This window comes from Geospiza fortis, unplaced genomic scaffold (genome assembly GCF_000277835.1).
Source record: "Geospiza fortis unplaced genomic scaffold, GeoFor_1.0 scaffold333, whole genome shotgun sequence".
NCBI lineage: Eukaryota > Metazoa > Chordata > Aves > Passeriformes > Thraupidae > Geospiza > Geospiza fortis.
This window is the reverse complement of record NW_005054347.1, coordinates 1,265,827-1,292,456: the sequence shown is the minus strand read 5'-3', so window position 1 is coordinate 1,292,456 and position 26,630 is coordinate 1,265,827. Positions and strand designations below refer to the sequence as shown.

Genomic DNA, 26,630 nt, shown 5'->3' with positions numbered 1-26,630 from the left:
TGCACGAAGTTTTGTTGAGTCGGGTTTTTCCCCAGAAGGCTTGGTTCTTTTGAGAACGCTCTGTAAAAAGAAAGAAAGAAACAAACAAACAACCCCAACCCCCCAAAACCCGCAGTTCATCGTGCATCGAGACCTCGGAACAGACCTCTGTACATTTCAGCAGTTCAAAAGGAGGAGGAGGTAAAAATATAAATTCCTTTCTTTCCTTTCGTATTCTTAATTTTTAAGTCTATCTCGTGATTTGTAGGAAGGGGAAGCAGTGAGGAGGAGAGGCAATTTGCTTTGGTTTTGTTTTCTGTCAGCAGTCCTGATATAAAGACTTTGTCCCATTTAAATTTCCTGGATTTTTTCCCCATTATTTCAATAGGGCTAACTACAAAACCTTTGTACATGGGTATCTTTGCTTTACCTTTTAAGCATGTATTTAATCAACTCAAATGTTTCCTTAGGCATAGAGATACTATAAAGATTTCTTAGCTAGTACTAATTAAAAGAATCTAAAATAATCAGAAGTTAAAAAAGAATATCTCAGGACATGGTCTCGTATATTTCTGTATCTGAACAGCAATAGAAGAGAATGTCCCCAGGTTCCTAGTCTTTAGTACCAAGGGTTGATTTTGTAAAACAGTTTTTTAAATGGGTTAGAATTTGCTTCTTTAACAAAGTAAATGCATTGTTTCTGTTTGTCATTTTGAAGTGCCATATGGTGGCAGATACTAATCCACAATATGTTGCCACAGTTCTCTCTGATCTCTCTTGAAAAAAACGTAATTACACAAATGGAGACTTGACCTTTTATTCAGATTTAATGGGCTGTTTTCTGGGCACATTTCTAACAAAGAGAATTGCATGAAATGTTATTTTTTAAGTTGGCTATATACATGTTGTCTGGGAAGGGAAAAATCTTCAGGCCAGAATCGGGTTGTTCACAAACTCCCCATTCAGCACACAGAATAATGACATCTTGATTCTCACAAGGGGGCTCTAGAAATAACTTTGATGTTAAGCAAAACAAAGATTTGAAATGTAAAAACTGTGTTGATATCCCTCTCCTCTGGGCAATGATGCATAAGCAAAGATAGCCCATCTTTGACATGCTCCTCATCCTATGGGAATATCCCCACACAATATTAATAGAGTGGAATGTACCAGATGAAGCTTGGATCTGCATTTTGGTGTTCTTTTCCCTTAAATTTTGTAAGACTTGAAATCTTAGATACTGCTGTGACTGCATCCACAAGCTGAGAGCTCATGATTTGCACTCACATCCCCAAACTGCCTGGGCCTCCATCATGATGCATCTCCTGATCAAGAATTATGTTTCAGTCTCTCAGTGACTTAATGTAGTTCTGGTTTTAATATATCAAAAGAATCTAAGCTCTTGGTGGGATATATGGGGCAAGTCTAGGTGGACTTCCTGTACATGTCTCATTTTTATTTACTAGAAATGGAAAGGGTTTGTGCCACAGCAGGTTTGTGCAGGCACAAGGTCAGTTGTTTCCTAGAGGAGGTATGTGACCATTGATGTGCCTGCAGCTGGTGCTGATGGGCTGTCAGAGGCTGGGGTACACAAAGGTACCACAAAGGACAGCTGCAACACTGCCCATTCCTCTTGACTGGGAACAGGTTCTTTTCCTGCTTGGGAGGAGGGTTTGTAGCCCTGCTTAAAGGTTTTTTGTTCCTGTTTTGGTCACCAAAATGGTTGATAATGTTGACAATGTGTGAACAATAGAACTTAAGGTTCATTATTTTGCATAGTTTCTTTTTGATACGTGCATTACGCTTTTGGTCTGGAGTTTGATAGCCCCCAAAACAGTTTTCTATCTGGAACACAGGATTGCTATCTTAGGATATTTCTGAGATATTTGTTGCTGAAAGTGTGTGTTCCTTGCTACCATTTTGATAAGGCAGGAAAGCAATAGAAGTCCTATCTTTAAAACTTGTCTCATTGGGAAATCTTGAGTTTGTGAGTATGGTGACTGATTATATGCATCACAAAACAAAAATGCATAATTGAACAGCAGCAACTGTCTGAAAATAATCTACTATTTCAAACAGTTGAAGGCTTCAATGTGACAAGTCACCAAGTATTTAAACTCTCTTCCCATCATCAGTCTACATGCTAGCTTGATAAAAGCTGTTAGCTATGAATGCATGAAAGAATCCTTTTTATTACTCCCATGCCCTGCCTTTAAGTATGCCTATAGTCATGTTTGATGGGACACAACAGGCACTAGATCAGATATCATCAGGCCCCCATATAGCTGTTTATTTTTTTTTTTTCCTTGGTATTAAAGGTTTGAAACTTCTGGGAACAAAAAGAAGATTCAGGGTACATTAGGCTTGTCTTTTGACTTTGGTGACTCAAATTTACTTGCATAATTTAACTCAATAATGTTTTGCTTGATAATGTATGTGAACTGGGAAATGAACAAGTAAGAAATCTATATTTTTTTCTGAATTTTATTCCAAATTTACTTATTTCTGTTGAACAAATCTGTCAGTTGTATATCATATATGGGGAAACCCATATATGATGTTTGCTTTGGATTTTACAAAGCAGCGCTCCTCACATCCGAGTTATGAAAAATTAGTACATTCATAATTTGTAATGTATAAGGAATAGTGAACATCCAACTTGCTGGCTATAGGAATCAAGCCTGGGGGCATATTTAATTGACTCAGAGTCAGACATATTTCTCCTGTGGGCAGAGCGGTAACTTTTCTGAGACACAGAAGTCTCTCTCATTTGTATCTTGTGCCAAGGATCTTTAAGCCTCATGAAAACCTTCCTCTCTGGAGCATTCTTCCTTCCACTACTGTATTTCCTCTTAACAAGGTATTGCTCTTCTGCTGTTAATGTTAATGAGAGTACTAAAATCTCTTCATAAGAAAATGTTTGAATTAATAAAGACAGTGCCTTTGCTATTCAGGATCAGCCTGATTCCTTGTGCAGAGATTTCTATGGACAGTTTTACAGATGCCTGTATTTGGCCTGGCCAGGGGCTCTCTGGAAACTCTACAGTTTCAGGGAGCAGCATAAATACTCTAGTCGGGCTATCTGGGAAAATAACACAGTAAAATTTTTTTCCAGTATATTATCTCAATCTAAAAATGTTGACACCTGAACAGAACAAGTGCTGCTACATTCATTTATAATGAATTAACTAGGCTTGCCTGAGCTTTTGAAGGTTATGTGACTGCATTTATTGATCTCATTTCACTGGTATCAATAAGAGCTGAAGTTTCTTGTTACCCCATAAGGCCATTCATGCCATTGTCTCCCAGATTCATTTGAAGCTTTTTCTTTGATCTAGAAAGCTAAAAAATCTGCATGAGTCCTTAGAAGAAGCTCTGTCTGATATGATTGCTCTGTTTATTGTCAGTGAAGGGACACAAGCCATAGCCCTATTACTAGCTCTGGGAGAAATGAAGTCTGGTTAGCAGTGGATTTGTCCTTAACAGTCTGCATTTCTACATTGATTTTGCTCCACATTCCCCATGCCCCTTAAAAATCTTCATACACTGTGATATCCCTGTGTCCTCCATCTTTTTCCACACTCCCCTGTGCCTCTCTTGCCTATCCCATGTATATTTCCAGAGAGATTTTCTGTTGTGGTAACTGAAGTTAAGGTGGCTTCAGAGCTTCTTCACATACTCTCTACCACCTTTTTTCCTGCCCGGTGGTCCAAAGAAAAGATACTTTGGCTGGTTTAAAGTTATGTGTAGACTTCTGGTCCAGTTAATAAATATGTACCCACTCACTGTTTGCTGCTTCCTCCCTCTGAGCAAACTGAACAAAAAGAGACAATTTAAACTGCTGCTGCCTTTCCTTCATTTAAAGTTCTAGAATGGGCTCTCTCCTATTATCTGGCTGTTGAGCTCCATGAAACTCATGCCTGTATTTGAGACCTTTGTTTTTCTGTGAAATTAGTTTCAAATTACCCAGTGAAATCCCAAGTTACTTAATGAAAGTAGACAGGCATGCAAACAAGCAGTGTGTCTGTGATAACATGAGCTTTGTTTGCATTGGGACATTAGGCTTACACAAAAATAAGTGGGAAGATGGAGGCAATAATTTATTATTCCAGTGGACACCTTTTCTAACTTTCAGGATCAGTTATAAGGCAGATTGCTGGTTTCCCCTTTGGTCACAGACATGGATGGGCTGAGGGGAGGCAGCAGTGAAGCCGTTGGAGGTTTTATCACATTTTGTGGCTTTTTTCTCTGTTTGATCGTATGACAGGTGTCAGTCATTTGTTTTTTAAGAGGTTGTCTTGGCACCTGGCGAACTGGAGGTGCCTGTGTTTTATGTATTAGTACTAGAAAAATAAATCAGAGGTAAGAACAGAAGCAAAGTATGCAGGGAGACATTGTGTGGCAGAAAACTATGGGAAGAGATTTGGAGAGGTCTGGATTGCCAGCAGATGGGGAGGAGAGGAAAGAAAAGAGCAGCCTGACCTTTCTGTGGTGCCCTTCTAAGAGGTCAGAGGAATGAAACAATAATGGCAGCCTTCTGTATCAAAAAGGGCAGCAGGAAGAGAAGGGCAGCAGCAGAACTCAGCTACTGCTGTATAGTCGATTAACATTTGCTGCTCACAATCCCATAATTTTTCACTGAGTAGGAGCCAGGATAAAAGCCATCCTCCTCAGTGTCCGTTTCCCAAAGTGAAATCTAATTAGTTAAATGCTTAAAAGTTAATGAAGAATACTCAATGTCAGAAAATATGTTCTAGTGTAAGTGCAGCCCTCTCATGCAAGCACTGGTGCTGTTGTGAGCTCAGATGATGTAAATAACACCTCAGTGCCAGGGCTGTAACAGGCCATGGAGATGGCCCTTGGCAAAGGGCCAGGAGGATGCTATGCAAAAACATCCAGTGATCTCTTTAGGGGCTCAGCTCCAGTGTTAATGAAGGCTCCCCATAGACATATACGTGAAAGGGTCTTGTGGAGTTTGTGTGTCATCCCCATCTGTACTGCAGAATGCTGGACAATAAACCTGAGAAGGTGTTTTATCTGGGCATGTGGGATGCATGCATGCCCTGCTTTGCTTTAGGACTGCTGCTCATACATAGGTGCAATCTAGCTTGAAATACTTCCCCAAGAAATCAAGGGGAAAAAAACCTGAGAATTGTCTGATGAGTTTCAGATATCACTGGAGTTCCTGAGTTGTCCAGCTGCAAGTGCATTTATTTGACAGGTAAATACTTGATGCTTGAATACAGAAGTTGGAATATTACATTTTGAGCGCTCTAATATCTCCAGATGAAAATTTCTGCTACAGGACTAAAATTCAATATTATGTAATATAATATTTTGCCCCTACATGGTGAAATTTCAGCACATTCATCTCTGGAAGAGTTTCCAGGAATTATTATGCTTCTCCAGGAGATGCATCAGAAATGAAAAAAAAAAAAAAAGTCTTTGAATCAGACAAAGGAAAACCTGTTAAAAAGAAGTATTGGGTGCAATAGTACCACAGAGAACAAGGCCAGATTGTGTGTGGGAGTACATCAGCATTGCTCCATAGAAGACAAACTGATGATCTGGACTGAATGTTGAGTCCTACAGGGATCTCAGGTAATTTCTTTCTGAGCCTCTGTTCTTCTGTCTGAAAGCTGGTCGATTGCACCTTAACAGAATCTAAGTATTGTAATTTCAAATATGTCCTCTTCTTACAATAAATACTCATGAAAATTAATTTCAAGCTCTGTTTTGTCAAGATCTAAATACAAGTAATATCCAGCTAGGATACAGGCAAAGCACAAAGCCTTTTCTCATTATAGTTATCAGAAACACTCTAAAAAACTACAGTAGGAAAGACATTTTTTGCTATTTTGATCTGTGAGTAATTATATAAAATAGAAGGGTTTATTTTAGAGGAAGCTACAGAATAATAATTCTGTGATTTGAAGAGAAAGGAACAAAAGGTTGTAGTTGGAAAAATGATATTTTTTCTTGAAGAAAAAATGTGAAAGAAAAATCAGCTTCCAGCAAAGGAGCTAGATGTGATTAGAAAAAAGATGTAAAAGTGATCCCTAAAGAGTGAAAAGTAGAAACTGTTCTAAGAGGTGGCTGAAATGTAGTGAAAGAATCAACTACCAGGCCTCTCTGGAGGAGTTAGTCATAGCAAAGTGCTGAGGAAAAATGAGTATACTAGAGACTTGATGTGTAGTAAGTATTCAGGCTCAGATAAATAGTCACATTTCACAGCCTTTGCAAGAGTAGCTCCTGTGAATATTTTAACATTAACCTGGTGGTCACCTGTAAAAGCTGTCACTGTATTTCCTATTCTCTGTACTGGGTTGTTTCGGTTTTTTATTGGCAGCTGTGGTTAGTGTGAATTAATTAGGAATACTTCCTACTTCAAATATGCTTGAGTGGATTTGCCACTATGAGAGAATCATAGGACTGATTTTGATTCAAATTTCATACCTTTTTACTTAAGTAGTGCATGGGAATCAGATCATCTGCTGTGAGGAGGAGTCCAGGAAGGGTTCAATGAGACAACAAAATTCAGATGTTTGCATTCCCACCAGTCCTTCACCCCAGTGCCAGCTCCTGTATCTCTGAAAGGCTTCCACAGCCATGTTTTGCCAAAAGAAGTGGTCCTGGTGCTGGGCCAGCAGTGAGCAGGGACTGGGGCACATTGTGGAAACTTAAAGCAGCACAGAAGGACCTCCTGCTGCTCTCAGGTGGACTAAATAGGAGCAGGATTAAACCAGGTATGTGGGGTGGCTGCAGATGCTCCTTCATGTCTGATCACCTAGCAATTTTTAGAAGGTACCTGAGGATCAGTAATGCTAGGTCTGTGATTTTGGATGGAAAACCAGTTTGAAAGCTTTCAGAAACCATTGACCAGTTAAAAGATAGGAGATTCCCATTCTCCCTTTTGTGGGTTCTGGAGAAGTATGTAAGTACTGCAGCTGCCTTATGTTAGACTGGTTTTGCTAAGAAAACAAAATTTCTGAACCCATTTCTAGTTTTAAAGATTTTGTCAGGTGTGGTTTTTTTTGTTTTGTTTTTTTTTTGTGTGTATGTCTTAATGGCACAGTTTACAAAGACTGGTAGAACACTAGTTACAATCACCTGAAGTTGACAGCATTTCTTCTGCTGTACAGAGAAACTCTGTGGACTTCATTTGGGACTTTTGTCTTGGCCAGTCAAATATTTTGAACAGTTTTTATCATTTGGATGAGATATGAAATTAGGAAAGGAGCAAGTCATTGGCTCAATGTGGCCACTTTTAATTCTTGAAACCAGGTCACTCCCATAAATCAGGTAAATATATTTTATTAGTACCTTTGTTGTTAAGATATTGATATTTCTGTGGCTTGCTCGTGGATTTTTTAGTGAGTATTTAATGTTTGAATGGTGTGAATGGATGTCTAATCACATGGTATTATTCCTGTTCCTTGAGTGGATGCCCACAATGCTTTTAATCAGAAAATGAGTTTTGGTAGAGCCTGTTAGGCAATTACTGCCTAAAAAAAAGAGGAGAGATGGCTCAGCGAAGGGGAAGGGCACAATATTCTGTTTGTGTTCCTGAATATTGCACATGAAATAGCAAGGACTGCCTGCCTACCTCACTGTTAGCTTTTAGTAGCTGTATTTATCTTTAGCTTTTTTTCTCTTTGGTGCCCTTCCATGCTCCTCTTAGCCCTACTCTTTACAGGGAATTTCAGAGATGAAGCCATAAATTTTCTGACATGAGGTCTATTTGTGTGTGAATAGACTTAGAGAGGGTCCATGAACATTGAAATGGTCTTCAGAAGGTGAAAGCAAAAAGCCATTTTCCCTTATCCTCACTCTCTGAGGCAGATGAGCACACTCAGAACAGCCATAACAAGGGTATTTCTAAAGTTTTTTAAGAACAGTTGATTAATTCATGAGAGCAGATTCTCAGTTGGTGTAAACTACATATTTCATTCATTAATCTTGCTATGCTGATTTTCACTGAGAACCATCTCCATAATTTTCAGAATATCATCCTACATGTTTCTTGCCCAGAGTGCTGTCTCACAGGATGGTCAGATATTATGACAATGGATGTGGTACAAACAGGCAGAGACAGATCTCTGAAGGGATCATTTTGAAAGAGCCAGATGGCAACAACCACGTTTATTTTTTCCCAGTGTCACAAATATGCTTTGCAGTAGGGTTGTGCTTTTTCATTCCAAATGAACCCAACCAAAACCCCATGTATCTTTTTCCATGTATATTTCAGTTCCTCGGGGAGACATCTATGGGCACAATTATACAAAGTCCAAGCCTCATTTTACTGATTTACCATCCAGGAAATGCAGTGACATAACCAGATTGCTTATAATTGTGGTTTTTTAATTGGCTTCCTGAAACATTAAAAAAGAAACAGTGAAAAGCACAGTTGCTGATATAGGGTCCCATGCATACCACTGCTTTGCATGAATAAGCCTCTGATTAATTCTGAGATCCCTTAAAACACATCTTAGTCATCCTAAAATCTAAACAACTTTTCTGTGTTCAAATTAACATCCACATCACTCACTCAGTACTTTGCTCTTGATATTTCTTCCACTTCTCTGCCATTTTTTTTCCTCTTCTGTCAGGTGGTAGAAGTTCATACCTTCTCCTTGATAATTCTGTGCGTAGGAGACAATAGCTTCCAGATAAATAAAATGAGTTTCTCTTCCCTACCATGTCTATAGCCAGCTGAAAACTTTTCTGTCTGTAGAGGAGGTAACACTATGCTATCCAGAGCAGGTGTTCTTTTGGTACTAAGCAGCACGCTTAAGTCAAAAGACTCATTAACTGAGGTGTGAGCACGCTGTATAAAATTCTGGATTTTTAATCTTCATACCAGACATGGGACCATGTGTGTGCCTTTTCTGCTTTTGCCAAGTTTTTACTAATGATCATTAGGAAGTACAGTTAGATCCAGCATTTTTCAGCCTCAGTCTTCACTGTCTTGTTGAGCATTTTTTACATAACAAGAATTGCTATTTATAATGTTATAATGCAGAAGGGGAGAATTTCCAGAGGGCAGGTTCCCGCTGAAGCATAGCTCCTTTTCAGAGGAGGGAGGAGAAACCCAGGTTCCTTTCACCCGTCCGCCCTTGGTGGTTATTTGCATTGACCCTAAGGTGAGGCTATCCAGCTCACATGCAGGAAGGGCTTTGCTCTCACCCAGTGTCTGCTGTGGGAAATGCCTCTCCCCAATCTGTAAAGTGTTTTGGAGACTGGGATCCTGTGTGGGGTGTTTGCTTCTCCCTTCTCGCTGTGAGTTCACATTCCCCTTTCACGAGGAGCTGCGTGGGCAGCAGAGAGATGCTCAAGCAGCGAGGAAGGTGGCAGAGGAGCCAGAGGGCTCACGGCTGGCAAGGGCAGCCTCAGCCCTCCTGTTCTCAGCCTCAGCCTGAGCTGTGCCCAAGGCACACGACCTGAGCTGGGTGGGAAATGCAGGCTCTAGAGCTGTCTTTGTGCCAGCTCTGTCAGGTGATCACACTACGAGCTACCTGATCTTTCAATGTGTGATACTGGCCTGAATGTGGCAGGCAGTGAACTGGGAAAACACAGGGAAATACATTTTTTATTTTCATACTGTTGTCTGAATGGGGAGACAAGTGATTTGGGGATTTTTTGTGTATTTTTATTTCTGCTCAGGGGAGGTTTAGGGCCATTTTTGATCTGTCTTATGTTTGGGGACAGTAAAATAAAGGAAGCAATAAGCCTCTGTAAATACAATTTTCTGGAGTACAGTGGCAATGATACTGATTAGTGATAAGTGCACTATTGTTCCTTGATATCTCTATGAAGTGGAGGCACAAGTATTTTGCTCCCTGGTGATCACTCACTTGAGGATAACTTTTCGTAGGAATTTATGCTCAGCTGCATTCTGCCCTATTTCCTGGTATTTTTGGTAAATCAAACTAGTGCCTTCAGCACGCTTGCCTTTGTACTTTGAATGGATTATCATTGTAGAGATGACAAATCCTTTATACAAATTTGAAGGATAAAAACTCTGTATGGCTTTTATATTCAAATTTGTTTACAGAATGATATTTGCAGGTAACTCTTTAAGTCACTCTCTTTTTTTCTTTTTATTCTTTTTTAGGTGATGGTGTAGTCAGTAGCTTGTTCTGTGCTTGGAGGTGTATTTATTTTATTATGTCCATTATTCATGATGGTTCTGTACTCATGCTGTGGGAATCTGCTGCATTCATTAAATACCATTTCATAAAATTGATGGACTGTAGCTGGCACAAGTTTATCTATAATATTTTCAAAGAGAATATATCATTTAACCAGCTTGTAAGATAAGTTTATAAGTTTTAAAACATACACAGATTTATTATGCATTTTCTGTTTGCATTGCTCTGTCACCTCCATGATCAAGTCCAAATGCCTCTTGGAGGTAGAATTTCATTCTATTTTGCTGCTGACATGCAGCAAGCCCTCTTTAGGATTTCCTCTGCTGTGTGACATTAAACATTCTTCTGGAAAAATACAAAGCTTCCTATTCTTGTAACTATTGCATTCTAACTTAACTCCTTCTTCTAGTTCTAACAAGAGAAACTTCATTTTCTCTATCAAATACTTGTGATGCAGTTTCAATGCTGCACACTCATGTCTGTATGCAGGCATTGTTTATGGTGTAAAGGTGAATAAACACTACAACACAGAGAAAAGTTACAAAGAATTTTGAGAAGCCTCAGGGTTTCAGTTTTGTATGCACATAAAGGGGAAAATTACTGTTGTTGTTATGATGGTCTAAGAATACAGATAAGGCAAGGTTTTCAGGGAAAAGTAATATATATTATTGTAACAGCTATTACAATTTTTGAGGGGGGAAACCACCCCTTACTTGGCCTTGTGCACCCAAAGCTGGGCTCTTTGTCCTTACTTTGTTCACTTGTATAATAAAGGATATGCCTCTCCCTAATGTGTCAAATTCACATTTTTCATAAAAGCTGACCTTGCTTTTGTATTCAGCAAGTACAATTTTCTCATAGCCACCAGCATTTTTTCTTTTTCTGTTGGAAAATGGGCATTATAATAATGAAGTAAAAGGTACATAGCAAGGAGATTGTTATTATAGTGGACAACACAAACATGATGGCTTCTGCACTCAGCGCTGTAAAAGTAAATTGCAGATGGTGGGAAGTGCTGTGGTCTGATTACTTTAATGAGGTAATACATTAGCTTAAAGTATTGAAGGTCAGGAAGTGTAACAGAAACCAGCAACAAGTATCATAATTGATAATCATTAAGAAATTAATTTAGCCAAAGAGAACTATTTCTAAACAAAAGTGAAGAGCAGAGGGCTGTAGACCTGTATGCAATTTTGCAACGACCTTGTCTCTAGGAATGTTTTATTTGCATGTGCCACTCCTCCTACAGACACAGTTACCATTGTTTCTCCTTATGCACATTGGTCACAGAAGTCTGTCCATTAAGAATCAGAAATACAGCAAATGCAGGATCAAAGTAGATTCTTGAACACTGATGGTTAGTAATTTAGTAGTTTGTAAGAATTCTCATTTCATCCAGATTATTTTGTTGGTCAGACTTTTAGATCTAGAAATATGCTCTCGATTCTGTGAGTATACAAATCTACTTGACATTTCACAAATGCTGGAATCTGCTAGGCTGTTCTTTGTTGGGTATGAATTGGTTTTGTTATGCTTTTCATTAAGAGATGTAGGAATATATAAAGCAAAGTACAAGACAATTATAATAGTTTGCTTTGCCCTGATGCACTGGAAGACATGACAGAACCAGAAAGCCTAGCAACTTCAGCTTGTTCCTGGGCTGGTACTGAGGTAATAATCACAAACCATGTTTGGCAAGGCATTTTTTAATCCTTGGGACATTTTTTGCTCAAAGACTTTAGAGCACTGAAAATCTGAAGACAAGAAAATTCTTTTTGATCGATCTTGCTTCACCTTTGATTCTCATTCTGCTTAGCAACCTTGGTCCAAATAGATCCCTCCTGCCTTTTCTTCTTCCAGTTAGTTCTGCTTCCTAGTTGCAATAAAATGGATCTCACTTTTCAGACAGTGAAAACTCAGAGTTTAGGTAGACAAACTGCAGCTTTCAGAGTAAACCACAGGAGAATATCACTTCTTTCCTGTGCAGGTTGCTTTCTGAAGTCTGCTCAAAGACTTTACTGCTTGGAAACTCTCTTTCATTGAGGATGAGACACACAGCTGAGATCCCACAATGACTCTCAAGTTTGTAGTGCTTTACATGGTTTCTCTCTCCTGTCACTGTACGGATGGTTTAGTCCTAAATGGAGCTTGTAATGCAACAAGCCAATGACAAAACATTTGCCTTTAGCTTTCAGTACACAGCTATCATCTTTCAAAATGGACAAGTCAGAAATACTGATCTCAATGGCAGAGCACTCCTGAATGCTTCCCACAGTAAGCAATGCTTCTACTGAATTTCATTATTTTACTTTAGTGACCCAGCAATAAAGAGAGCTTTAATTACTTCCATTGTAACCTGAAATATGATTTGCCTGTCAACCAGCCTACAGGATTGATGAGTTTATGACAGGTGAAGAGTTTTGCACTGTAAATACTCCACAGTGCTTTCCCATGATTTACAGCTATGTCGTATGTGTATCATATGGTGCTGTTAATTTCTGAACTGATCCTGAGCTGAACTGGAGAAGCTGAGCTTCCATCTCATTAGCCTCTTTTTTTTTTTCCTTTTTTATTTCTTATAGCAGTCAAAATAGCAGCACATACAAAACACTGATAAGAAACATTTCAGAAATGCAATGTAGTTATATAGTCAGTTTCCAAAACAGTGTTTTTGAAGACTATATACCTGTTTTTCTTTCCATTTCTTGTCTTCAGTCAAAAGGATGGTGTATTACTGGTTATTTAGTGCATTACTTTTTGTGGTATAATGCTGCTTAGAAAGATCTGCAAGCAGCCTAAATTTGATGGGAATATGCAAATGTCATGCAATACAATAGGCTGTGCTAGGAAGAACACAGACAGTGGATCTCAGTTTTATAACAAGGTAGTTTGTTGTTTTTAATGAGGCCACTGGGCAGAATAAAAAGGGTGTGACTTTTTTTTTTTTTTCACTCATTGCAAATACATCTCTCTGATCTCCCTTATTCTCTTATCTTTGGATGAGCTAGATTATAATAGGACCCCTCAGAATCCTTTGTATTTTTTGAGCCTTTCATATCTCCTATCTGAGAAATCATCTTTTTTCTTTTATAACAGACTTTCTAACGTAGCTTTCTAGCTGGTCTGTTAAACAGCTTTTTCAGATCTATTCTGTTTGTCCAGTAACTGACAGAACCTGGTCTGTCACATTTCCCAGTAACTCTCCTACAGACTGAAAAGCATCCTGCCTCAGAACTGCACTCATAACTCAGTGTGCAGACATTACCACCTGCTTCCCTATTTCATCACTCGTTGGCAATTACATGACTCATGCATTCAAATCAGGGAGAAACAATTCTCATGAAATTTGAGTTTACCCAAACTTTCCAAACATTTTCTGATGTTTGCAGATGTACTTTAAGTTTGTGAAACTTTGGGAGGCATGATTTGTTTTTTCTTTTAAACAACAACATCATGGTGCCAGTCCAGTTCTAAAGCACAGATGAATGCAAGTAATGCCCTTGTCTTATAAATAATATAGTCCAGTTGCACTCTCAAAAAATGCAGCCATGCATAGAATTCCCTTTTACTGTCTGGAAAAAAATACAGACAATCATAAAAAATATGTGAGCTAATTATTCATAATTATTTCCCCAAAGTAGTGAGAATTCAGAGGTTTATAATTTATTTCAATTAGGAGTTTGATGCTGTATTCTGGTGACAGGAAATGCTTAACTTCTGATGGACCAAACCTGAGAGAGTCTGTTACATCAGCCATTTGATCTGATGTTTCCCACTCATCATACTGAGTAGCTAATGGCAGGAATATTGTGGATATTCTGCTCAGCCCATTTAAAGCCTTTCTTCACTACCCACTGTGCTTTTCACAGACACACCTTTGGATGTATTTTTAGTCATCTTGACAGAAGTATCTTGCCTTGTATAGTTTCTGTCTTCCAATTTAGTAACACCTACATAGGTGTGCACAAAGCAGCTTGGATCCAAAACACCCCCTTAGTGTCACAGCAGGGATTCACATTTGACCAACCCTGTCCTGCTTCCAGATCTGAGCTGGGATGTCTGTGTGGTGTTGGGCCAGCCTTGGATTGCACTGATTCACACAACTGTATTTCAGTGCACAGTTGCCCCAGCGCAGTAAGTGGAATTCCTTCTGGTTTTTTTTTTTTTAAGAGAATGTTTCTTTGCAAAGAACCTCTTGGGAAAACAGGGCAAATCCTTGGTTAGCAAGCTCTCATACTCTGGTAACATTTAATTTAAAGGTTTTCTGTAGAAAGAGGATACTTGTAGACAGTCTACCACGTAATGAGACCATATTTGGAGCAGACAGATGGAGCTAAATGAACCAGGAAAACCTACAGCTCATTTAAAAAGGTTTGCTGTATCTGGAGAATTTAAAAGAAAAAAAAAAGGAAGAAAAGAAAAGGGAAGCTTTATAGCGTCCCTAATGTATTGACTACCCGAATGACAATTTTTAGAATTCAGGAATCAATTATATTAGCACATTCAAGAAGATTAAAAATTACCCAGTCTTGTTTTATCCATTGCTGTAGTCCTTGTATTTTTTAACAGTGACTTTCTGTACTATTTGAAAGATAATCATGCTAGAAAAAGCACACATTGTAAGAAGTTTCAGAAGGTATAAGAGCAAGGGCTTTCTCTCTGAAGGATAATGAGCAGAGGGGCACCCAGATGAATATGTACAGCTTGTAAAGAAAAAAAGCACAAACTCCTCTCAGCAATTTCTGAGGAAAAAGGAAGTTAGCAAGAACGAGAAAATTGATATAAACATACTGTCTGACTCATACAAATGCTGAATACCAGCAATTAAAACATTTAAAAGATGGCACTGCATGTTAATGCTTCTTCAAAGACAGTGTCTATTCTTCTCTAGTCTTGTGTAATATGCATCATCTCTGAGAAGCTGAAAAGTTTGTAGGGAGGTCTTCAAAATACTGTACCTCCTTCTGAATGAATCATTCCTCCCAGAGATAGTTAACTATTGCCATCTCTTTGCCATAAACCAAATGATAGCCTAAACTCAATTGTAATAGCAATGTGGTTTTCTCTAGCATCATTTCAGAGCAGGGAACCTGAGGATATGTTTATTTATTGCTTGGTGAGCAAATATATTCTCAGCAGATGACAACTGAGGATAACATCCTGCTTTAATGGCATTTTTTCATGGTATGTTTTTTTCCACTTTCCTTCATATTCACCTTCTTGTATTTTCTATTTACTGGTTTCTGATGTGCAGATCAACACTAATCAAACAGGCTATGCTTTTAAAGCTCATTCTTAGTCATGCCTGGGTTGAATGTGTGAAAACACCACCTTCCCAGCCAGAGACACCACGGATACACTGCAGTCTAAGGAGAAATCTCATGTTTGAGGTACTAACAAAACAGCCACTCACACACTGCAGGATGTAACTATAATTTGCATGCTGATGCAATGCACTGCCAGTGTAAGTATGGTCTGAAACCTGTAGAGCAGTATCTTGGGGAAGATGAAGGAAACAAGGAAGAAGGGTATGTGGGGAAAGCGACATAATTTATAGCATCACAACATTTTGTCTGGCAGGCATGCTTTAGAAGTGGTGGTGTGAGTACCACTAACTTCAGGGTACGCTTACAGGTAAATATAGTTTCTCTTTCAGGGTGATTATCATACTGTATTTTCTCACTATATCATTCACAAGTCATCTATTAATATAGATATCTATATATTTTAGGAATAAATAAACAGCCTGCATTTCAGAAGTAAATGAGTTCTGACTCTGGACAAGAAATACAGGGTTATGTTTACCTTAGAGCTCCTTAGTGGTCTTTGCTATCTCTAGAACATGTTTCTCCATAGCCTATGTGGTCCCCACTCCTGTTCAGCAACTGACACTTCCTGAGGAAAGTTTGCAGGGAATATGTGTATATGGAACCAGTTCTATGGAGTAACCAAAGCTTGTAACAAAAGTGCCACAGCACAAGGGGGACATTTGGTACACATTAAAAATAGCTTGATTTTCATTTCATGTTGCTTTTAGACAGACATCTATTTAAGTCAGTAGGTCAATCTCCAATTCACCCTTTCATTCTCAAAATTAATTCCCATGCTAGGAAACTAAGCCAAAGCTCAAAGCCACTTTTCCATACCCATGTTCACACACTGGCCTTGGGCCTAATTACCTACTGAGTGATCACTTAGAGCAAACAGGAACATTTTTATGGTCCCTCATAGCAGTTTTTCCACTGCTTTGAGCAGCCATAGCTACATAAAACAGGCAAAGTTAGTCCCAGAACCTGAACCAAATACACACAGATTGCTAATTGTCATGCTGTTTAAGCCAAGATTTTCCCCATTTTTTGTACATATTCATTTCCATGATCTTAGGAAGGTCAGGGCAAAGCCCGTGACAAGAATTTTGTTAGTGCGTAAGGTTTTGATTATTTTGTTCCTGACCTTAAAAAGACATTCATAAGGCATTATGATTTGTGGTTTTTAACTCTATTCCTCAATCAGTTGATCCTATTTACTTTGCCTTTTAAAGTCAAATCTTGGTTTCTTTCTAACCATCTGCACCAAATGACAAAATGTGAGCCCTGACGTCCTTTCTTTGGTTGCACTCTCTGCCATTCCAATTTAAATCCATATTTAAGTTTTGGGCCTTTCTGTGGGAATGGCTGAGAGCTGGTGTGTTTAATAAATCTGTCATGGCACATTAAATGAAGTAGAAAGCTGATCAACACATACTGATTATTAGTTGAGCTTAGGATGTGTGTTTTAAAAACAATTCCATGACCTGGTATGGAGCATTTTACTTCCACAATACTTAACACAGTCACCAGTTAAATCATTGGCCTGGGCAAGGTTGAAATGGCTGTCCTCTGAATTTCTGTCAGATCACTTAATATGTGGACAAATGACACATCCTGTATCTTGTACCAAAACTTTCACCAACTTCCCACCCTTAATTGTTGCCTCTGGCTGTCTAAATGAAGCTGCTTGTAAAAAATGATACACTGCTTCAATCAAACATTTCCCTTCCATACAAGACAATTGAGGCTTTCCTCTACAGTCTTCCTTGTTTCACCTGGAGCACTCCTTACTCCTTTCCATTCCCTTGCACCCTCACTTGGATGTATACAGCTGAAAATTAAGTTAGCCAAATAAATTTTATCTGAATCCCAATGTGGGAATTTTGTAAGGTCTCTAATGGGTCTGGCACCTAATCTGTCTTGGTAAGAGACAACTAATATTTAATATTTCCATTCATGAACAGTAGCTACTTAGACTGCTTAGAGGGTACCTTAAATTTTTGCATGCTATTTATTTTTCATTTCTGCATATTCTTAAACATCTTGCTCTGTCTGTTTGTTGACTGATAAATCTAGCTGTTATAGTCTTGTGTAGACATCATTTATACCTAGAAAAGCATATCTGAAAATACATTACCTTTAAATAGCAGGATCCATCACATCTGAGCTCCCATGTCTGATAGCCAAAAAGCTCCATTTCATTTCAGAAGAAAAATTGCTTCTGTCAAGGTAAACAGAATGCATTATCCCCCCTTAATAACCATTTTTAAGCATGCTTCTGTATTACTTTTTTCACAGCTGTATTGCAATAAGCCTTAGAGTAATTGCCAGTTCTTCTGTCTAATAGGTTCATTATTCTTTTGCCATAATTGCAGCCATTAAACGTCCAATTGTTAAATTTCCACTCCTACATTTACTTAGTGTTACTTTTTATAATGGGCTATGTCATTACAGCACCCCAGTGGCTACAGCTGTTGTTCAAAATGTTTCTAGAAGTCAATGAGACCTGAGATATGTCTGTATTCTTGATTTTTCACAGATTCTCTCCACTGCACTTTGTCATCTTTTTTTAGCTTTTATAAAGATAGCTGCATTTAGATACCCTTTACTGAAAGTTTAAGAACCTGACCTATTCAAGAAGCCATAAAACTATGACTTTAATATTTCTAAAGCACCATTTTTTCACTTTTATGAAATGATTCATATATAACAAGGTGATGGAGCAAAGATTTAACTAAGGGAAATTAACACTTATGGCTTAATAGCTTTTCAAGAGCACTGATTTATCTTTTGTCATGTTAAATTTGTTGGGCTTTTTCTTTGTTGTAAAAGAAGCCTAGCTCCTAGTGTTAGCCACAGTTGTGGTAATAAAACAACCTTTCCAATGCCCCTTGCTTCATTACTTGGCATTTCTAGGCATGTTAATAAGTATGTTAGGGTTTATTTGTTATTTGTGTGAGAGGGACTTCTTGATTTGAAATGTTGCATTTAGACCTAATAACAAAGTTTTATTATAAAAAATAAGTAAAAACCATTAGGAATCCTTTTTTTTTTTTTTTTTTGTAAGACACTGTCATCTATCTGGTTTTTGTGTGATATCTGGTCACAATTTGCTTTTTTAAAATAACACTGAAAAATGGCTTTAAGACACCTATATTAACACTTGCATTAGTTTTTGTTGCTGACAAGCATGGAGAAGCTGTCCTGTAAATTGCTGGTAACAACCACTGTCAACCCCAATCAGTTTCCTGGCAAAGCTGATACATGATACCCAATAAGTATTTGTGAGGTTATTCAGCCTCTTTTTAGGATACAACTTCATGTCACTTTAAAACTTTCATAAGCAGTATGTCATTTTTATTACTTAGATTTCATCCTCCTCCATAAGGGGTTGATTAAAACTGCATTTGAAATGTATATCACATAAGGTTTTTTTATAGACCACATTTTCATTCTTAACCTCATTACCAAGCTGTAATTTTTTTCAGTGATTAACCTAAAATTGCAGCATTTCCTATCAGTATATGCAGTATCTCCTATCTTCTCCCTCACACATTATAATAAAAATAATATGATACGGAGTATGATTGATTTATAGAAAAAAATAGATTTTTATATAAATACTTTTAAAGAGAAAGGTTTTTACCATCCAAATTCCTTCCCATATTGTAGAGCATACACTGAAGACAAAAACAGAAAGAAAAGAGGTCACAAGGAAAATCAGCTTGTTATTTTCTGTGTGGAGGTAGACTTTCCACAGAGGAAGGCAAAGAAAAACCTTCTGATTCCTACTTCTAAATTGCAGCTCAAATCTACATCATTATCAAAGGAGAAAGTTGTTACCACATCATGTCTGTGTACATGACATTTATCTGCTTGTTATCATCATGTTTCCAGTGCTGAGGTAGCGGGTAATTAATTCTTTCAGTGCCTGGCACCAGATTGCAGTTATACTAGATATGCCAAGGTGTTGAAGATGCCATTCAGTTGTTCTGTTCTCTTCTGGAGGGGTTCTTTTTGAGCAAAGTAGATGTAGCAAATTTCTACTGCAATTGTCAGCTTTGCAGCTACAGAACAGGCTTTGCTTTCCAGGATCCCTGGATTATAAAATTCAAGGAGATAGAAAGGATGAGAGAAAAAACCCACCAGCTAGTATTTTGGGGAAAAAAATATGATGGGATTAATGTTAATATAAGCAAATAGGTAGTAGAAAATATGTAATTATTTTTTCCCCAGTTTTAGCTCTTTGGGGCACTGGGTAGAAGAAAAACATATTCTTGATTTGAAATCCAAGAGTATCACAGTCAGCAGATTATCAGATTGTGAATTTCAGATGTTTTAACCAGATGTACAATTCACAAGTAAATCACAAGCCATTCTGCAAGCCATAACACTTAGTTAATAAATAGAGCTTGTAATTCACACAGGCTAGAAATAATTCCCATTTACATTTTTCATTAGAGTTGTTAAAAGTATCATCATCTTCTCTCTTTTACCCACCAACCATTATGGCTATAACAGCACAATTGTGCAGAAGTCATCAATTCAACTCAGCAGTGCTATCAAGAGGAGGCTGCAAATGCTGAAACTCTTCCTGGCTGGCTGTGCCGCCTAAAACCTGCCCATGAGCCTTAGGCAATTCCTGTCACCCTGTAGGAGCTGTGGGTAGGCCTGTGAGGCTGGGGGAATAGTCTGCAGCAAAATCTGAAAAGAATGGCAAGGCTTTTGCACAGTTTTTTTCATACATGAGTAAAGTTCAAGTTGTTTAAGGCTCAAGTTCATAGGTGAAATTTTACTGATAGAGTTAGGATCATCCATAAACTGAATGTGAAGGCAAAGTGCTTCCCAAGGGGAGGAACAGAATGCTGTGTCACTGTTCTGCAGCTTGAGTGCTGGATGGGGACTTGGAATATATCATGATCTCTAAAATGTGCTAGAAGTAATGTCAGGGCTAGGCTGTATTCTGGCCAAGCTCTGTGAAAGTAGGGGGCTGCTCCTCAACTTTCTGGAAAAGGTAAATGGTTTTTTCTTACCAGACAGTGCTGAAGTCAGTGCTGAAAGGCAGAGTTGAGCCTGCTTTTATGGGGGCAAATAAAAGTACACATAGCAGGGATCTGGGAACGTGCTTCTGTGGCATTGATGGATGCCCAACAACATTTTTAAGGCTTAAGGAGCCAAAGAACCTTGAAAAGGTTCCCACTCCCACGGATGCTGCATGGGAGTGGGAGAGAAGTGCATGTGTACAAAGGTGTTGTAATTTGAACGGTAAATTCTATAACAACTCGTGCTTGTTCATCCAACTGAAGTATCTGTGCAGTAAACAGGACCTTTTTTCTGCCTGTTCTGCATGAACTACCATCAACTACATTCCAGATGTAAAAAGTAGTAGTGGAAACAGAAAATATGGAAGAAATGTAGTTTAACTTTCTGTTCCCAAATTGCGGCTCTCGTTCACATTGTATTAATTGCAAACGAGGCCGATCCTTGCATCTTCTAGACTATTAGCTGGGAAGAAAACTTCCTGTGGCTTGGGAGTAGAATGACTTTGATATGGTATCACTGATGTTGACTGTAATCCACAGTGGATCTGCCCTTTTTTTGTATTGGAGTAATCCCAAAGTCATTATTACAGTGACTTTTTCTGACTGACTCTGCTTTTACTCCTGCTATTGTATTCTTTTCTTTTCTCCCAACAGTACACCAGCATATCAGCTTGAGCTTGAAATAATAATAACATTTTAGATAGTTTATGACACAGCCTTAACCTTCTTTAACAGCAGTTTTATGTATTCAATATTCTGCTGCTCTAGTCGGCTTGCAGGCTTTCAGAAGCGCTGGTCACTAAATAAAATAAAGTTCATATTTATTGCTGTGTGTCATCTAAAAGCAATCACTCAAAACAAGAATTATAATATCTTCTACAGATGAAAATGTTTTTGTGATGGAACTTGGCAAGGCCAATCTGTTATCATGAGGCATGGAGAAGAAAGGCCAATGTTCTTGACTGTTTAGTGAATGCACTTATTTTCTTTCTGCAATTTTCATTATGGCAAATTGTTTGACCTAGCAGAGAGACACCTTCTCAAGGCTGGGATCATATTGTTTTGCTAGCATAATTCCATCACAGTCAACAATGGATATAAATGGAAAAATGAGGCAGAAAGGTACAACGGTATAGAATGATATGTTTTCAGATCAGTAATCAGTGTCTATTTAAAATAAAATAGAAATATATTAAATGATGTGCTTTGACTCTGTTTTATTAAGGTGAAGTGAAGTTTTATTGCTAGTCTCATGATCAAATGAAGGAAAATAGGGGTAGTGAGAGCTATGCACAGGAGAATAAAGCCAAGTAGCTAAAAATCTGCTTTATTAACCTAACAGTTTTTGACATTCTGTAAAGTCATTGAAATGCAATTTTTCATCCAGAGCTAAAAAGTTTCTGTGACAGTATTAGTTAAATAAAAGAAGTCCTGGATATTGTGTGCATCTCCATTGCAGGAGACACATATGTTTGATTTTTTAGGACAGTGTAAAGGAATAAAAATGCTAATTTTCCCCATCTAAATTCTAGAGAATAAATAGAAAAATAATAGCTAAAATAGTGAAAATTACTTGCAAAATAGTAACTTCTACAAACAAACGCACTGGTTTTTCCATTACCTTGCCAAGTCAATACAGTGGCATTAAATTGTTCATATTCTTTCTTTGTAAAATGGATTTGTTTCTTTTTTGTTAGATTTTTCAATGTAATGGAAATATCAAGCCTAAGGTCATTCTTTCTTCAATTTTTATTTAGCAAATATTATTTTACAGTATAAACCAGTATGTGAAGGATCATCAGTCCTTAATTTATGCTTTTGCAGCCCAGCACTCACGTGTAGTTACACTGGACCAAATTTAACAATACTGAAGGAGAAAAACAGACATAGGTTGATCTTATGAACTTTTAAAGACGTGAGGTGCTTGCTCATGTCTGTGGTTCCACAGAAGTTAAATTGAATTATGCAAATAAGACCACATGTGTACACGCTGTCAGGTTCCAGTTAATAAATGGTCTTACTCCTCTGTTATTTTCATGAACTATACAAAAAAGATGCTTATGTAGACACTTCCTCAAAAAATATGAATAAAATTTTCTATGAGATGAGCAAAATAACACCATTTAATCTGGCTGTGAATGAAACTGCAAATACAGTGTTTCACTTTCTGAATTTCTGAACTGTTTTAATTACATTATGAATTTATCTCCATATGGTTGCTGAAATGCACTGGAAGTGTAGTTATTAGCCATTTGAATTTATGTTGTGCTGGTTTTTGGTGGGGCCTGATTCTTATGATTATATGAAGTGTCTGACACCTGTTGAGCAATGGAGAGGAGTGTTTAAAAAGATCTGCTGAGATTTGCTCCCTATTTACAGCCTCATAACATGGCCAAAAGCAGGTACAGTTACCTTAGTGCAAATTATCATCAGACCCAGTACTTTCATGCACCTTTATTTTAAATCCTGGCATTGCAGGTATAAGTATGTACCCATGTCATAAGAGAGTGGATGATTCCTAGAAACTTGTGTAATATATGGCAGTGATCTCTGGAGGGAAGAGATCACACACACTCACAAACACCCCCAGGACTGTCTGCAAGCAGCAGTGCCTTTCAGAGCTTAACCAGCAGAGATGCACAAGGCTTATGATAATCTTCAGCAGCTTTTGCCAGCTCTTGCAATACTCCTCAAGCATGTGACTCAAACACACTCACAAACACCCCGGCATCGTGCCCTGCCTCACGTGGCCTTTTGGTCACCGGTGGTTTGGCTTCCTGAGAGGGAGGTGAATCTATTCTTTAGTCTGAGTTTCCTCTGGTGTGCAAGATATGATAAAAAGAGGTCTGCCTTGCCATGTATTAGGTCACGTTCAGACTTAGTTGTAGTTCAGACTACTGCAAGCCAGCTCAGAGAAGTGGGAGGAAATATTGCTGTGCCCTTTCTCTCACATCCTTGCATCAATTTGTTTTTGACTACTCCTGCACTCAGAGGTGGTGGAACATAGAGTGGAAGTTGCAGCCTTGAAGTAGTGAAGACTTAATAAAATAAGGTGATTTTATTTTGTCACTGCTTGCCAAGATATTTCTTACAAACCCAAAATTATTATTTTCATTTTACTGATGCTTTTTAGAATGAGGTGAAGGTTTTTTAGTTTGAGACCATGACAAATTCAACTGTTTAACAATCTGTTTTTATAACAGTTTTTCTGGCTGAGCTATGAGTTACAAATCAACTCAATCTTTCTTATTCTCTATTTCATTTTTGAGCTTTATTGATAGTGATGAGTCATATGAAAAAGACTTCACATATGTTAGTCGTTACTGAAATTGTTCATACAGTCAGCAATGACTTGCCATAGCAGTGGATAAAATTTTTTTATGGAAAAATCTCTGAATGGAAGCTCATTGTTGACATACATTACCAAGTGTCTGGCCATGTTTGTCCCCTCTTTTCTTCCAAAATTTTGAGAAGGCTGCTATATCTAATTTACAAAACACTTAACATGGTTGTAAAACTTATATTTAAAAAAGGAAGGGGTTTTATCCATTTTCTGAACACTCCAAATTTAACTAGCTGATATCTGAGATTTACTAAAAAAACCCCCATTTGAGCTACAAGAAGAAAATACTTGTTCGTGTTTTCACTTTGGTTACTTCAACTCTGTTAATTTCAATGGAGTTAACCAACACAAAGATGCTGGTCCTGAAGACATACATAGCCATGATCTCATGTCATTAGTTCATTACTGATCAGACTACCTGAAGTCCAGATGTTGTCTGTGTGGTTCCTTCTGCATCCTGTTGCTTTAAGACTGGGTAAACAAATAACAAACTGCAGGCTCAACTCAAACAGAGCCCTTACATCAAAGGTGTTTCTCACTTACCTGTTCAAACCATGTCCTCTCCAAGTACACTGCTTAATTGAAGTCGCAGTGAGAACAATCAAGCTGACTGGGTGGTTTTTTCAGTGTTTATTAGGCTTCAAATACTATTAAAATGCCTTTTCCCAAATGTTAGTGAGGGCTCCCTGTCATGTGCAACAGGCATAGCCCAGGTGAGTGCACTGTCTGCTTGCTAACTTGCCATTATAAATTCTACTCTAAAAGCAGTCAGGGTTAGGGAACACTTGACTTATTTTAAACCAGCGTAAACCATCAGTTATTGATAATATTTATGATGTATTTTAAGAGAAAAATTATTATCAAATGGGTTAATTAATTGTGGCACCTCCATATCTTACTTTTTTTGCAGAAATGTATTTATTTTAAGAATCCTAACTAAATTTAAATTGCTGCATACTTCTGACATTCCCAATCCTACACTTTCCAAAATCGGGTTCAATTTTATCTTCTTTATAGGCCTTGAGAATATTTTAGGTGCTGTTTTACCATGCTATGTTATCTTCATGAGGCCTTTTTGCATCATCTAAAATTCTTCAAGACTGAATAGAAACTGTTTTTACAATAGTTTTGTTTCGGGTATATTGACAATTGTGACAGCAAGTGCTTGTGACTGTACAGCACTGGATGATAAAAGGCTTTCTCTGGAAGTTACCATTGGGAGCAGATGAACTGTCAGAGCTTGAGGAGACAGAAGTCACGTCCACACTACTGGTTGCCAATTAGCCAACTTTGAACATGGTCCATTTGTCAGATTTTAGCGAGTGAGCGTTGCTGGTAGCTGGAAGCAAGAGACAGGGAAAGCTATTACTGGAATAACACATGGAAATATTCAGTTGTTCTCTACAAGCTGTAACTTTTGTTTCATCAGCAAGTATGGAAGCAAACCTGGCCAGGCTTCCTGACTAGAAATTGTAGCACAGCTTTCTTTCATCAGATTTTGATAACTTCATCAGAGACAGGTGGCAATCTCTGGATTTTGACATTGTCAATTTTTTATAACTTGATAAAATCTCTGAAAGAGATTAAAAATCTCTGCTAAAATCCTTTTAAAATTTTCTTGGTGCTTTGTGTGAGTATCCTGGGGCACAATATGAATATTAATAATAATATCTAAAGTAATGCTGATCTGTCTGCCAAAACAAAAAAAAAAATTCCATTCTTTATCTCTGGTTTTTTCCACTATTTTCTCTATCAGTGGTAGTTATTGAAGTACAGAAGGAGTCATGTACCTAATATTTGTCTGTGTAAATTTTTTGGGAAAATGTCTGTCAATAAATTGTGTGAGCTTCTACAGAAGTATAACTGAAGCTACTTATTTAAAAATAAATCACAGGATAGTTTTTTTTTTTAAAGTCAATAAATATATATGGACTGCAGTTAAACATACACCATAGGCTGATTTAGGTGTTGAAACTAGATATGAACAGTGTTTTTGAAAAAACACATTGTGGTAGAAACAATGGAAATACTAAGAAGTGACTTCTTTCATAGAAAAAGTGGGTTTATTTGTAGTAGTTGAAAGACTATTACTTTTCTCTTGTTTAACCAATTTTAGACATTCTCTGAGCTTCCTATTTAAGTAAGTCCTACATCAATTACTGAAATCATTGCTTCTTTCACCTAAGGCCAAATCTTGAAGGCAATAAACACTTGCAAATGTTTTACTTTTGGTGAGAGTGGCCCAAGAGGCTGCAACCTGTTAGCCAGGCTAAAATAAAAGTGTTACACATATATTGGCCACAGACTTAGGAAGTTCCTTCTAATATTCTGGTTATGTTTGGTTTTTTGCCTTCATTTTGTAATTTATTATTGCAATCCATTTTATAACTGAAAAACTTCACTTCTTCCTTGCCAAATGTAGATGTTTGTAGATGTTATAATATTCCCTATAGCCTTTCTTTAGCAAATCTTAACAGTTCTTTTAATCCTTCTTCAAATGCATCCTCTCTAATCCACACACACACCCTCAGGTTTTTTTCTGAATTATGGCTAGGTCACTGGCACTTTTGCAGTATTAGAGTGCCAAAATCTGTGTACAGAATTCCATGTGCAGTGTCACCAAAGCCATGGGGAGAAAGATTATCACCTCATTGGGCTGTGATACAATATTTCTATAATACAGAGCCAGTTACTGTTTCAGCTTCTTAGATCTCCACTGTAAGGTTTAATTTACCATGCTTGGCTCTCTCTTTAGACTTTCCAGTGCGTCCTTTCTATGCAATTGCAGTGCATAACAAAGCGTGAC

At 37.8% G+C, this 26,630-nt stretch overlaps 1 protein-coding gene across 1 annotated transcript in view; it reads left to right on the top strand.

The window, feature by feature from the left end:
- Positions 1–89: 89 nt before the first annotated feature.
- ST6GALNAC5 (ST6 N-acetylgalactosaminide alpha-2,6-sialyltransferase 5) overlaps positions 90–26,630 on the top strand; it is a 113,501-nt gene continuing 86,960 nt past the window's right edge. The window contains exon 1 of the mRNA XM_005423154.2: positions 90–180. The gene's annotated coding sequence lies outside the window, so the exon portion shown is untranslated. The remainder of the gene's footprint in view (positions 181–26,630) is intronic.